Raw genomic sequence first — 15,958 nt, forward strand, 5'->3', positions numbered from 1 at the left:
CTTTACTCAGTCGCATATCGCCTACTCAGAGGTGATCTCTGCCTAACGTCAAACCCAGAGCTGTTGGACATGCTCCACTTAAAGAAATCCCAGTCCCTCTGAGCTACACAGTCTAGGGACCTAAACCTTGTCACCACAATAAACGGAACATACCAGAGGGATAGACTCCTGTCCCATAGACTTCCCATACACTGGAATAAACTACCTATCTAAATAAAACAAAGCTCCTCATTAGCACTCTTCAAGAAAAATCTTGATGATCACCCCGGGGATCACCTCTGTGGCTTTGCTCGACAGTGGCACAGGAAAATAATTTTCTTGGGTGGAAAAAGCCAGGGTACCTTTTTGGCTGGGCTTGTATAGTCCCCAGGGCCGATAGCCTAGTACCTACCTATGAACCTATGAACCTATGTCTAAAGACATGCATCTAGAGCATTTCTCCCCGGGCCTCCGCTGAAAATAGGCTCTGTCCTAGTCGGACTTTCCCAGTCAGCAAATGTTAAATAAATAAATAAATAAAAGTAATAGATAATAAAGATGCTTTCTACATTATCTTTAAATGTTAATGGTCTCACAGATATATACAAAAAAGAAAGAGTAGTGAACTATATTAAAATGCAGAGTGCAAATAGCTATGCTACAGGAGACACACTTGGAAAGAAATGAACATGTGAGTTTGATAAAAAATGGTTTACAGGATGGTTATTCAGCAGAATAACTGGGGAAAGGAAGACAGGAGTACTTATATTAACTGCAAGAGGAGCTCCAATAGTGATAGAAGAGATAAGAAAGATAAAAATGATACATTTGTAATACTAAGGAGCTACTGGCAAGGGAGGAAGATTACACTGGCAAGTACATATATTCCACCTAAAACTGCTATAATGGAGCTTACGAAAATTCTGTGAAAAATAATCAGCTTTCAGCTAGGAATATTACTTATAGGTGGGGACTGGCATTTGGTTTGCAACAGTGAAGATGCGTCAGGGGGCCCAGAAGGGAAAATATAACAAAGGAGGGTAGATTTTTGAAGAAATTTATGAAACTATTTGGCATGCAAGATGTGAATTCAGTAGTAGGAGTTTGGAGTAAATTTACATATTACTCACCAAAATATAAAAACTGGACTAGGCTAGACAGAGCTTACAATTCATAGGAACATGTACATTTAATTGAAAGTTTTGATATGCATCCAATAACTGTTTCAGACCATGGGCCAATAATAAATAAAGTAAAAACACAGGGTAATGAAATAAAAATGAGACACTTGCGCTTTCCCACCTATCTGTTGAAAAGAGAGGAATTTAAGGAATAGGTAGTGGAAATTATTTGGGGGTTATAAGCAAAGACAGAAATTTCTTCTGAAAATATAGCAAGGAGAGAGATAAAATTAAAGTGGAGTTTAAAAAATAGAGTAGAAATAAAAGAGTTATGTTTATGAAGTAAAGAATATTTGTGTAGAATTTTACCATAACCATAGATGTCCTTATCTTCGATATGCTTCAGTGTTCATCACATTAGGGAGTAGTCCACCTCCGACTGACTCGTACGTCCAGCCCGCATACAAAAGTTTACATGCTACTGCGAAGTACATGTGATGCCGCACATCTCTCCATGTACAACGGTCATAAAGACACTTCGGGTATAAAACAGATGTCACCATGCAGCAACCTCAGAACTGAATGCCGCCAAGCACCAGCATGAGCCTAGGTGAAAAACGTATTACCAGAAAAGAACAGGCAAGCATCAGAGGGAAGACAAGGGTGCCCGCAATACTGCAGCATATAGAAGAGAAGGACATCTATGGTTATAGTAATATTTTACACAACTATCCTATGTCCTTCTATTCATATGCTGCAGTATTTATCACATTGGGGAGAATGCCAAAGCTCAAGCTTGGGAAGGATTAGAGGGAGAAGGAGCAGAGGCTTTTTCTACAAAACCCTGTAGAATAGTTCTGGCAAATCCAGCCCTGGATCTGGAGATGACATCAAGTTTATAATGTTTAGTGAAGGTATGAACAAAAGACCAGGTACCTGCCGCCAGGATAGAACTAAGCCTTTGAAGAAAGCCCCAGAGGAGGATACTGCCCTAGTGGAGTGTGCCCTCACTGGGGAAGAAAGGCTCTTACTGTTATTTGAATAACAGAAGGAGATAGCTTTAGAGATCCAGGAAGAAATAGTTTATTTGGAAACCAGTTGACCTAGGTGTCGCTTGTCTGGTCAGGATAAAACAGATGAACATCTGTGTGTTCTGTTCAAGCAGCTTTATTATGTAAACACATATCAGGAGTGAGGGTTAATAACTTTAACTTAGATAAACTTATAAACAAACTGGCTATCACACTCATACATACTCATTCTCTGGCTGTACTCTCAAAATGGCACTGAAGCTAGCACGTGCTTCCTATTTATATGCACGTGCTGTCCTTGAAATGCTTCTTAAAGGTACAACACACACACACACTGTTCTACATCCTCCCTCATTGAGAAATGAGTCATGCATTATTGATGACACTAATTGACATGAAATTGATACAAAATAATTATTTGACATGCAGTTATACAGAACTAAATACATATAGACAATTATGTGCAGGTTGCTGTGCAATTCACACTAAGTCTGTAAATACTACCAAAAAATTTGACACAGAAATTAGAAATAGGTCTAGCAACTAGGACTGTCTCTGCTGAATGTTCAACTTTGAGGACATCAGGAACAGAATTAGAAGTTAAGACATGTTCTGCAACAGGAACATTGTCTGGATTGCTCTGAGATCTAGATTCTTTATCACAGGAACAATGCTGCAATATCGATTCTGATACAGGAAGAAGATGTCTTCAATTTTTCCTGTACTCCATACCCTCAGATTCCATGAAGTAGGATCTCAGCTCGGCACATATACCTGTTACTTGACCAATCTGTTCGAAACCTTTTGCCATTTGTATCCTTACTCTCTCTCCTCCTTTCAATGGACGAAGAAATCTGCTCGATTTACCATAGCTGGACTTCTGGAAAGAACCCTTTCTAAATAGCTGGGCTTTGATTTTTCTGTTCTTTGCTTTAGGCCTCAACAAACTGGAACTGATAGGCAATGTTGTTCTGGTTTGCCTAGACAGACGTCTCTGAGCAGGCGAGCCAAGTGTATCGTCACAGGGTATGTTTCTGAGATTGAGTAAATTCAAAAAGACATTGGTATTGTCACACTTTGACTTCTCTAGTAATTGCTTTGCACTCTGTAATGCACGTTCAGCTAGTCGATTTGACTGTGGGTATTCTGGATTACTAGTAATATGTACAAAGTCCCATTCTTTTGCAAATTTCTGAAACAACTGGTTAATCGGGTACCATTGTCAGAAATAGCTTTGTGTGGACTAACATGGACTGAGAAATGATGTTTCAACTTGGTGATAGCAGTGGACATTAAGTTAGGTAGTAAATCGATCTCATACCATTTTGAATAAGAGTCTACCAACACTAAACAATGCTGATTGTTCCACTCGAATATATCAGTTGCTACTGTTGACCAAGGTAGTTCAGGAACATGACATAGCTGAAGTGTTTCTTTTTGCAAATGTGGTTTAGTACTATTGCATACTGAACAAGAAGAAAGTACTTTATCAATATATTTTGCTAGAGAAGGCCACAATACTAGTCTTCTCGCCCTTCTTAGGTAGATTCCGAGCCTGGGTGACCACAATGCAAAATCTGGATGTATTCACATTGTAAGGAAGCAGGAACAACAATTTTAGGACCTTTGAAAGTAATGCTATCTTCTGTCAACATCTCATCTCTGTAAGGAAAATAAGTTTGCACTTCAGGTGGTACACTAGATTGCTTTGACGGCCATCCAACACTAATGTAGTGGTCGAGCTTTTGGAAAACTGGATCAGTCTTTGTATGATCCCTCAGCTGATCAAGTCTCATGGTAGAAAAACTACGCACTTCCATGACATCAAAGTCAAAATTCTCTGCATTAAGCTGTTCCATTGTATTTCTGGGTGATCTGGATAAGGTATCAGCCATATAAAGAAGTCTGTCTTTTGTATAGACTGTTTTGAAGTAGTATTTTTGCAGTCTGAGCATCATTCTTTGTAATCTCGCTGGAGCTGAATACATAGGCTTCTTTAAAATAGTGACTACAGGTTGGTGATCAGTTTCAGTCTGAATAGCTTGACCATAAATCTTCTTCTTCTTCTTCTTCTTTCGGCTGCTCCCATTAGGGGTCGCCACAGCAGATCAACTGTTTCCATTTCTTCCTGTCCTCTGCATCTTGCTCTGTCACACCAATCACCTGCATGTCCTCTCTCACCACATCCATAAACCTTATCTTAGGCCTCCCTCTTTTCCTGTTACTGGCAGCTTCATCCTTAGCATCGTTTTCCCAATATACTCTGCATCCATCCTCAACACATGCCCAAACCAAAGTAAACTTGCCTCTCTGGCTTTGTCTCCAAACCTTCCAGCCTGGGCTGACCCTCTAATATACTTATTCCTAATCCTGTCCACCCTCGTTACACACAGTGCAAATCTTAACATCTTCAACTCTGCCACGTCAAGCTCTGACTCCTGCCTTTTTGTCAGTGCCACTGTCTCCAACCCATATAACATAGTTGGTCTCAATACCCTCTTGTAGACCTTTCCTTTCACTCTTACTGGTGCCTGTCTGTCACAAATCACTCCTGACACTCTTCTCCACCCACTCCATCCTGCCTGTACTCTCTTCTTCACCTCTCTTCCACACTCGCCAGTACTTTGAACTGTTGATCCCAAGTATTTAAACTCATCCACCTTCGCCACCTCTACTCCTTGCATCCTCACCATTCCTTTATCCTCCCTCTCATTCACACACATATATTCTGTTTTAGTCCTGCTGACCTTCATTCCTCTTCTCTCTAGAGCATATCTCCACCTCTCCAGGGTCTCCTCCACCTGTTCCCTACTCTCACTACAGATCACAATGTCATCTGCAAACATCATAGTCCACGGGGACTCCTGTCCGATCTCGTCTGTCAACCTGTCCATCACCATTGCAAATAAGAAAGGGCTCAGAGCTGATCCTTGATGTAATCCCACCTCCACCTTAAACACATCCATCACTCCCACTGCAGACCTCACCACTGTCACACTACCCTCGTACATATCCTGTACCACTCTTACATACTTCTCTGACACTCCCAACTTCCTCATACAATATCACAACTCCTCTCTAGGCACCCTGTCATATGCTTTCTCTAAATCCACAAAGATACAATGCAACTCCTTCTGACCTTCTCTGTACTTCTCCATCAACACTCTCAAAGTAAACATTGCATCTGTAGTGCTCTTTCCTGGAATTAAATCATACTGTTGATCACTAATCATCACCTCCCTTCTTAATCTAGCTTCCACTACTCTTTCCCATGACTTCATGCTGTGACTGATCAGTTTGATCCCTCTGTAGTTACTACAGCTCTGCACATCACCCTTATTCTTAAAAATCAGTACCAAAACACTTTTTCTCCATTCCTCAGGCATCCTCTCACTTTACAAGATTTCATTAAACAATCTAGTTAAAAACTCCCCAGACATTTCACCTAAACACCTCCATGCTTTCACAGGTATGTCATCTGGACCAACAGCCTTTCCATTCTTCATCCTCTTCATAGCTATCCTTACTTCCTCCTTGCTAATCCACTGCACGTCATGATTCACTATCCGCACATCATCCAGCCTTCTCTCCCTCTTATTCTCTTCATTCATCAACCCCTCAAAGTACTCTTTCCATCTGCTCAACACACTCTCCTCGCTTGTGACTACGTTTCCCTCATTATCCTTTATCACCCTTACCTGCTGCACATCTTTACTAGCTCGGTCCCTCTGTCTAGCCAATTGGTACAGGTCCTTTTCTCCCTCATTAGTATCCAACCTTTTATACAACTCTTCATACACCTTATCCTTAGCCTTCGCCACCTCTCTCTTTGCCATGCACCTCATCTCTTTATACTCTTGTCTACTTTCTTCATCTCTCTGACAATCCCACTTCTTCTTCTCTAACCTCTTTCTCTGTATACTCTCCTGTACTTCTTCATTCCATCACCAGGTCTCCTTGTCCTCCTTCCTCTTTCCAGATCTCACACCAAGCACCTTTCTAGCCATCTCTCTTACTAGCTCTGCTGTAGTTACCCAGCTATTCGGTAACTCTTCATTGCCACCCAGTGCCTCTCTTAACTCTTCCCTGAACATCACCTCACAATTACCCTTTTTCAATTTCCACCATTTGATCCTTGGTGCTGCCCTCACACTCATCCTCCTCTTTTTGATCACCAATGTCATCCTACAAACCACCATCCTATGCTGCCTAACTACACTTTCACCTGCCACCACTTTATAGTCTCCAATCTCCTTCAGACTGGCCCTTCTACATAAGATATAATCCACCTGTGTGCATCTTCCTCCACTCTTGTATGTCACCCTATGCTCCTCCCTCTTGTTAAAATACGTATTCATCACAGCCATGTCCATCCTTTTCATAAAATCAACCACCATCTGACCTTCTGCATTCCCTTGCTTAACACCATACCTACCCATCACTTCTTCATCCCCTCTGTTCCCTTCACCAACATGCCCATTGAAATCTGCTCCAATCACCAGTCTCTCATCCTTGGGAACAGTCATCACCACTTCATCCAACTCACTCCAAAATTGTTCTTTCTCATCCATCGCACACCCAACTTGTGGAGCATATGCACTAACAACATTCATGATTACACCATCAATTTCCAGCTTCATAAACATCACTCTATCCGACACTCATTTCACCTCCAAAACATAGCTTGACCATAAATATAATCATGAAACTTTGAACATGCAAATACTATTGCCAAAAGTTCTTTCTCAATTTTAACATATTTCATTTCAATTTGGGTAAGACTTCTAGATGCATAGGCTACTGGTCTGCCTTCTTCATTTAAGTTTGTTATTATTGACGTGCTAGAAAGGGATGGGAGGGGGGAATCCATGGCCTCTGCAGTTAGAGAGGTTGGAGGCATTCTAGTAACTAAGATTGAATGCAACCATCTGGCCAGAACTGAATGACATGCTTTCTCTGTCTTGTTTTTTGAAATTAAAAGCACTTGAAGGGCAACTGCCCTCTCAGGTGGTCTTTTTTATGCTGTTTGGTATAATGCTGTTATTATATGAGTGCCTTTATTTATATAACATTTTTATGAACATGCATTGGCATTTTTTGAAGGATTTTATGTTGTCATATAGTATTTATAGAATGGCCATGTGTGGGGTTATTCTATTTCAGGATCATATATTATGATCTTATTAAGTGCCTGTTTTATATATGTATTTTTTTAGAAGAAAGTTTTTAATGACTGTCATGAGGGTATGACGTTTAGATAGTTAATTGAGTGATGGATTGTTAATGAGTTAATTGGGTTAGGGTATTTATATGGTGTTTCCTGTTTCAAGCTGTTATCTTGATAAAGTCTCTGAACTGACAGAGACCAAAGCACTTGTTTTTATTGTCAATAAAGTGTCTTTTGCAGTTATTAAGGACTATCTCCGGTTTTGTTACTTCGCAGTGACACTAATTTACTGTATTCCTGCTGGCTTCTGGATTCAGGCTTCTTTTTGTGGACTTAGTTGTTTATTTGCCTGCTTTGTGGTTTTCTTGAAGAATAACTGTGCCAAGACCAAATTTTGAAGCATCACAGGAAAGAGTTACTGGTTTATTGACATCATAGTATCTTAATGTAGGTTGGGTGTCAATTTTCTGCGTAAGGTCTTTAAATGCTCTCTGCTGCTGTTCCAACCAAGACCATGTAACATTTTTGCATGTTAGCTCCCTCAAAGTGCTGTCAACTGAATGAAGTCTGGCATAAACTTGCCAAATAGTTGACCATACCAAGAAAACGTTATAGAGCTTGAATTTTATCCAATGCTGGCATCTCTAGAATGGCTGCTTGCTTGGACGGGTCTGGTCGCAAGCCAGTGCTAGCAAATAAATGGCCTACATATGTAACTTCTGGTAGTCTGAATTTGCACTTCAGAGGATTGAGCTTCAAGTCCACTTCACATGCTTTGTCTAGAACTTTCTTAAGGTTTCTGTCATGCTCTGCTTCACCACTGCCTCCAACCAATAAATCATCTACTATTATAGATCAAGGATAACCTGAAAAAATTTGCTCCATTGCACGCTGAAAGACTTCACTTTTAGAATTTATTCCAAATGGTATCTTGAGGAATCTATATCTTCCAAATGGGGTACTGAAAGAAATCAGTAGTGAAAATTTGCGATCAAGCATCACTTGCCAAAATGAACTTTTTGCATCCAAGACAGAAAAAACAGTGGCATTCAGTATAAGGGCTGTGACTTCCTTGACTGTATGCATAGGATTATGTGGTTTCTTTAATGCTTTGTTCAAATCTCTTAGGTTAATGCATATTCTGATCTCATCTGAGCCTTTTTGGTGGACTGCTACCATGGACGACACCCATTCAGTTGGTTCTGTAACTGGACAAATTGCACCTTGCTGCACCATTTTATCCAACTAAGCTTTGACTTTATCCTGCATAGCTATTGGAACTTTTCTTGCTGGTCTGACCACTGGACTGACCTCTGCATCTAACTTCATAGACTACACAACAGGAAGTTTGCCTAACGTGTCATAAAAAAACATCAGCATACTGTGAGAAAATAGCCGCAGTAAAACTGGAACTAGGACATGTGCTTATATGATGAACTTCTTTGGTAAAGGAAAGCAGATTTTCTCAAACTGTCTATGAGACCCAGAAATGACTGCACAGGTCTTTGGACTACATAGAATAGTAAGCTGTAGCAGTTCCTAGCCAAATAACATGAAAGCACTACTGACTCTTCAGTTAGAATTTTTTCACCTCCATAAGCAGCAAGTGTCGCACAACTGGCCACATTTTGTTGCTCACCAGCTCTCAACTTAGCAAATGTGTCTGCTGATATAGCATTACACTTTGAAACAGTGTCTACTTTGAGCTCGGTGGATTTACCATTGATCTGGACAGTACAAACCATTTCATTATTTGCCAACAAATCTACTGCATCAACCTTTTCACCAATTACTTATACACCATCTACGTAGAAAGTAGGGCTGCAGCTCTCTATATGATCAACTTGCTTTTTTAAGTGACCCTTCTTTATAACTGTGTGAGGTTTACTTCATTTGCAAAACTTTTGAAATTGGTTCCATTCTTTATACTTGTGGCATTGCTGACCAAATGCTAAGCACTTTTCTCTTTTAGACTCATGATTGGCACCACAATTGCAACAGTTAACAATAAAGCTTGATTTGGGTTTTGTTGACTCACCCTTGTACTGCACTGAGCATGTTTTTTTTCACTGAACTAGTCTAAGAACTTGCTGGAAAACTACAGATTTTACAAGCCACACTCGCAGGGGCTACAGCTGCCGTGTGCTTAGGCTTGCTCCAGATAGCCACGTGTTGCATGCCATCTACATTTGCTCTGTAGCTAGCTGAAACCATGCTCTTATCACTTGCAATCATACTTGTGTGCCTTTCTGTAACCCCATGGATTTGACAAATCTCAATAGCTTTGCTCAGCATTAAACCACTGTCATGAAGCAAAATATTTCTCACTGCAGCACTATTAATACCACACACAAGCCTGTCCTTTATTAACTCATCTTTCAAGTCACCAAACCTAAGCAATTTAGCTTTGTTTCTCAGGTCAATAATAAAAGCTGCAAGAGTTTCTCCTGGCTTTTGATCTCTTGTGTAAAACAAATTCCTCTCTAATGTAACATTTGTCTGGGGGCTGCACATTTCCCTAAGTTTGCATTTCAATACTCAGGGTCTTCCCTTGATTCAGCCTGTACAACAATATGATGGTTTTCCCCTTCTCTTTCATATAGTGCTGGTGCATACACAAATGAATACTCTCTTTCAATGGCCTTTGACCCAGCTAGGTTTAGCAAAATGAATGCCCTGGTGCGTGCATCTTTGTATCTGCTTGTATAAAATATCACACTCTTACTCAAATATTCTCCAGTTCTCTGCACTATTCTGATCAAATACAAGTGGACCTGGTCTGTGAAATGTCTCTGCCATATTAAGACATACCAGTGAAGGTTTTTGAAAGTATGCATGAACACACACACATATACATATGCCAGAAATTTATGCCATTACTTGTAACTATGCCCAATAGCACAACAAGGTTCTGAATAACCAAACTTTGTGAAATAAGCCTCCTGGGCACAAGAATACTCTTAAAATCACTGTACTGTAAGAAATCACCTTTTATCAGTGTAAGAAACATTTCAAAATAATACCACTGTGTGAATAAACTAGGCAGAAGAAACTCAGGGTAAAAACATTTCAAAGTAACTACACTTTGTGAATAAAAAGTACACAGCACACAGAAACTTTCCCAAAATGGCTGTACTTTGCTAAATAACTCTGTACAGCAAGAAACACTGTAATGGCTGCAGTCTGCGAATAGGCACACTCAGCACAATAAACTTTTCAAAATGGCTGTATTTTGACTGCACTTTCCGAAATAGTTGCACTTGGCACACAAATAAACACTTTGGAATAAATGCACGGTAATAAGCACACACTGTAAGCACTTTTACACACACTTTGAGATACTTTCAATAACTAATTATGCCCTGAATAGCTTCATTCAATGCAAAACAGTAGTTTATGCCAAAACACAGCAATTTTCCAAAAAACATGCAGTCGCCTTGCTTTATTTATGCTTAATGTGCCCTTTTTTGCCCTTTATTATATTCTTTTTGCTCATTTAATCTCTTTTCATGCCCATTATATTTTTCCTGTGTTAGTTTTCCTCTAAACATGCTTGTTTTACTTTAAACATGCTCATTTTGCAATTCCGAGGTAATTTCAAAACCCTTATGTGCTTTTCTGATAATCATTTTATCAAATATCTTAATTTCAAACATTTTGTCTAATTAATAAACATTTTGTGCCTCTCATTTGCTTAATAATGTGTTCTGTGGCCTTGTAATTCTCTGTTTTATCTTCCTAATAAATAAATCGTTTGTGTGAGTTTTCATTACCTTTAGTTCATTTCTGGCCCTTTTCCTTGCAGTCGGTTCACTTAGTTTACCTTCACTGTTAACTCTGCACCTCGCAGCTCTGAAAAGCAGTCTCTGGAATCCCAGTTCTGACACCATGTTACTTGTCTGGTCAGGATAAAACAGACAAACATCTGTGGGTTCTGTTCAAGCAACTTGTACAAACACATCAGGATTGAGGCTTAATAACTTTAACTTACATAAACTTATAACCAAACTGGCTAGCACACTCATACATGCTCACTCTCTGGCTGCACTCTCAAAATGTCACTAAAGCTAGCACATGCATGCTATGTATGTGCACTTGCTGTCCTTGAAATGCTTCTTAAAGGTACAACACACAGACTATTCTACTCCAGGGTCCTTGGGTGATACGACGCAAACAGGCATTCAGATTTATGGATCATTTTTGTTTTGTCAAGGTAATATCTGAGTTGCCTGTGCACATCTAATGTGTGCAGAATCCTCTCACTGGAAGACTGAGGGGAAGGGAAAAGGGTGGGAAGGTTTGTAGACTGATTAAGGGATAATTTGTTGACCACCTTAGTCATAAAGGAAGGGTTAGTACATAAAGATACCCTATCTTTGTGGAAGACAGTAAAGGGGGATTAAACATCAAGGTCTGCAGCTCAGAGACCCTTCTGGCACAGGTAATGGCCACTAGTAGAACTGCTGTCAATGTGCAGTGCTGCAGGGAAGAGCAGTTTGCTGGCTCACAGGGGTCCAGTGTAAGCTTCTCTAGCACAACATTGAGATCACAAGGAGGAGGGACTGGTTTCCTTGGTGGTCTGATATGAAGGATGCCTTTAAGAAACAGTTTAACCTCTAATCTAGAGGCTAAGGGAGGAGACATAGGCAGACAAGCTGAAATGGCTAAAAGATGGGCCTTCACTGAAGAATAGGCGAGGCCCCCCTTCATCAGTTCACACAGGTAGAACATTATATGAGAATAAGTGTCTAAAGGGAATTAAAACCCTATCACCCATGGATTCAGGTTGAGAGTTGGCAGTTGTGGATGTATTAGGGTTCCCTTGTCCTGTGTGAGTAGGTCCATCCTGTGGGGTAACTTGTGATGATTGCCCCTGGCTAAGTGCAGGAGAAGGGAGAACCAATGCTGCCTTGGCCAAAAGGGAGTCACCAGCAAGATTTTTGGTTGGTCCTGCTGAATTTTCAGTAGGACCTTTTAAAGAAGAGGTGAGGGGGGATTGCATACAGAAACACCCCCTTCCATGAAAAGGATAGAGCATCCACCTTCCATGCCAAAGAGTGTGAGACCCTGGCACAGAATTTTGGAAATTGTCTGTTCATGTGGAAGGCAAAACAATCTACTTGAGTTGTACCCCAATGATGGATCAGGTCCAAAAACACATTCCTGTGTAACATCTATTCATGGGGACTGGGTCATGGACCTGCTTAGTGAGTCTACTACCACATTCTGAGCTGAAGGGAGGTAAATTGCATGGAAAGAGACTTGGCTTTGTAAAGCTAATTCCCAGGCATGCAGGGCTAGTCTGCTTAAGAGGTAAGACCTTGTTCCCCCCTGCTTGTTGACATACCAAAGGACCTCAGCGTCCCTGGAATTAGCTTAATTTGAAGACCTGTAGGGCAAAAATGAGGGCACTCATCTATTTGACATTGATATCCTCCTTTGTTTGTTTGGGAGTCCAAACATCTCTGACCCTCCAAGACTGTAGGGTCGCACCCCATCCTGTGTTTGAGGCATTTGTCAATAACTCCTGAGAGGGCAGAGGTGGCTGAAGGAGAAGACCAGGATGTTTGGTCACCTGTAGGATCCACCAGTCCAGCTCTTTTCTTATGCACAGTAGAAGTGGAATCATGAAATCCAGGGGGAAGGAGTGCTATATCCAGACTGTTTTAGGAGCCACTGAATCTTCCTCATGAATAACTTGGCCCATAGCAGCATTGGGATCGTAGTTGCCATGAACCCCAGGATGCGTAGGAATTCCCTGGCAGACAAAGATTGAAGGGCTAAAACACTCTGGAAATAAGCAGTCAGGAACAGCACCTTTTCTGTTGGCAGTGAAACCAGCATTTTGTTTGTTTGGATCCTGCAACCCAGGAAAATGTGGTCTTGGGAGGGGTCAGTGAGGATTTCTGATAGTTTATAGAGAAGTCTATGCTCTCCAGAAGAGAGAGAGATTGAAGGTAAGATCTTCCTGAAGTCAGTCTGAGGACTGGGCTTGGATGAGAAGGTTGTCTAAGTAAGGGAAGATCTGAATTCAATGCAGTCTGCAAAATACTATGACAGGAGCCAAGCATTTTGTGAAGATCCTTGGTGTTGCAGATAGAGCAAAGGGCAAAGCACAAAACTGAAAATGTAATGAAGCAACAGAAAAATGCAAACATTTCCTGAACAAAGGGTGACTGGGGATGTGAAAATAAGCATCTTTGATGTCTAAGGACACCATGAATGCTTGAGGGAGAATCAATAGAAGAAGAGATGGCAGAGTCAGCATCCGGAAAGAGGTGACTTTCAGGAAGGTATTCTGATGAGAAAGGTCCAGAATAGGTCTCTAAGGGCCATCCTTCCTGGGGACTAAAATCATCCTGGAATAGAAATATTTCCCTTGTTGTGATGGAGGGACTTTTTGGATTGTCCTCTGAGAAAGAAGGTCTGAAATGACCTGAGGAAAGAAACACATTTGTTCTTTTGGTGGAAGTGGAATGTCTCTGAAAGAAGGGTAATTTTCCTACACCATGAAGTATGCCCTGTGGATGATGGAGAGGACCCAAGAGTCCTGCGGTTGATCAAGCAGGTGGCAGAGATGTTCTGAGGCTGGTGTGTGCTGATGTCCGTTTTATACCCAACGTCTCTTTATGACTGATGTACACAGAGAGATGTGCAGCATCACACGTACCTCGCAGTAGCACATACACTTTTGTATGCAGGCCAGGCCTACAAGTCAGCTGAAGGTGGACTACTCCCTAATGTGATGAATACTGTAGCACATGAATAGAAGGATATCATGAATTATTTACAGAGACTGACAAATGTTAAAGTATTGTAGAATAGGGGGGAGTCTCACAGAACAAGAAGAGGAGAAATTGCATAATGCTGCTAAACAGAAAATAAGGGATTACCTTGATAATATGCATGAGTTTAGAAAGATTGCTGTTAAGCAACTGTTTTTTGATAACCGAAACATTTTAGCAAAATGACTCAGACAACAGAAATATGAAAGGGTTGTTGCCAAGCTTAGGGACCCTGTAACAAGGAAAATAACCAAAGAGCCTGTGGAGGTATTATAAATATTTTGGAAATTTTATGAATGCCTGTATAAAGCAGATGAATATGGAAATCAAGAAAAGGTACAAATGGAAATGTTTATAGAAGAATTAAATATGCCAAGGTTAGAGGTAGATGAGGCTCAATTACTAACAGCTAGGATGGCAGGAGAGGAGATAAAAATGATGATGTATAACCAATCCACAGAACATTTCCCAGGAATAGGGGGTATTCCCATGGAAGCTTGCAAGATCGTTGGGATTTTGGGAAAATAACTGATAAAGATCTGGAAGGTTTTGTTTAACAGTATTTTAAGAGAAGTAGAAGCACCAACATCCTGGCAGAAAGCAGTGATAGCTGTAATACCGAAAGAGGGTAAAGGCCCATCAGATCCAGCTTCATGCAGGCCCATTTTAATCCTGAACCATGATTATGAAGTGTTTATGTCTATAATGGCTAAAAGAATGGCAAAGGTGATGCCAAACTGATAGATATGGATCAATGTAGTTTTGTGGACAGGAGGCAAACATTTGACAACTTTAGCAGTACACTGATGATCCAGAGGGAAGCAGAACGTAAGAAAATACTACTGTTGTTGGTAGGTCTTGAAGCAGCGAAAGCATTTGACAGAGTAAGCTGGGAGTTTGTAAGCAGGGCAATGGAAGCATTTGCATTCCCTGATAAAATTATAAAGTTGATTAGGAGGATGTATGAGTGATCGGAGGTGAAAATTTAACTGGGTGGGTTCCTCTCTGATAATTTCTGTTTGAGCAAGGGAACCAGACAGGGGTGTCCTCTTTCCCCTTTGTTATTTGCATTTTATTTAGTACCAGTGGCAAAGAAAATAAGGGACTCAGAAATTCAAGGATATAATTGATGTGGTAGTCAAGAAAAGCTGTCTCTATTTGCAGATGATATTATGTTATACTTGATAAAAGCAGAAAAGGCCATTTCAGTGTTGTGGAACATTTTGAGTCAGTTTCAAAACTTTTCAGGATACAAAATGAATGAAGCTAAAGCAAAGGCAATAGCTCTAAATTATGTACCCACACATGAATTGGTTCAGCAATATCCATATTTATCAGGACATGATAAAATTAAGTACTTAGGAGTATGGATTAAAAAGGATTCTGATGTTTCAGCTAAGGATATGTGGGAAGATACTAAAATAAAATGATAGAAAATTTAAGAAATTGGAAGCTCTGTTACATGGATATAAATAGCAAGATACAAACAGTTCATAGGTGGTTACTTGGCTATTGACCCAAAGGTCCTTATAAGCCTAGCCGTATGTATCCAATAAAATACTAGATAAACTCAATATAAAGGACTTGCCTAAACTCCAGATCTTACTTAGCAAAGACTATCCATATCTAGGAGGGTCAAAGGTGAAATTCCCACCAAGAAATTATGGTTTCCCATCCAGTCATCCAGGCTACAGTTAAACAGGGTCAAATAGTGGATTTGTTTGATGTGAACTGGTAGCCTATTCCAGAGGAGTGGTAACCTCTGACAGACATATCTGTCTCTCTAGCAGGTCCTATTTATGCTGCAGGCCAGGTTAATGTCCCTGGAGTGGGTGACTCTTGTCCCATTTGACTTGCGGATGTGCAGTATTTCCA

This window comes from Protopterus annectens, chromosome 10.part0 (genome assembly GCF_019279795.1).
Source record: "Protopterus annectens isolate FY-2018-M chromosome 10.part0, PAN1.0, whole genome shotgun sequence".
NCBI classification, from domain to species: domain Eukaryota; kingdom Metazoa; phylum Chordata; order Ceratodontiformes; family Protopteridae; genus Protopterus; species Protopterus annectens.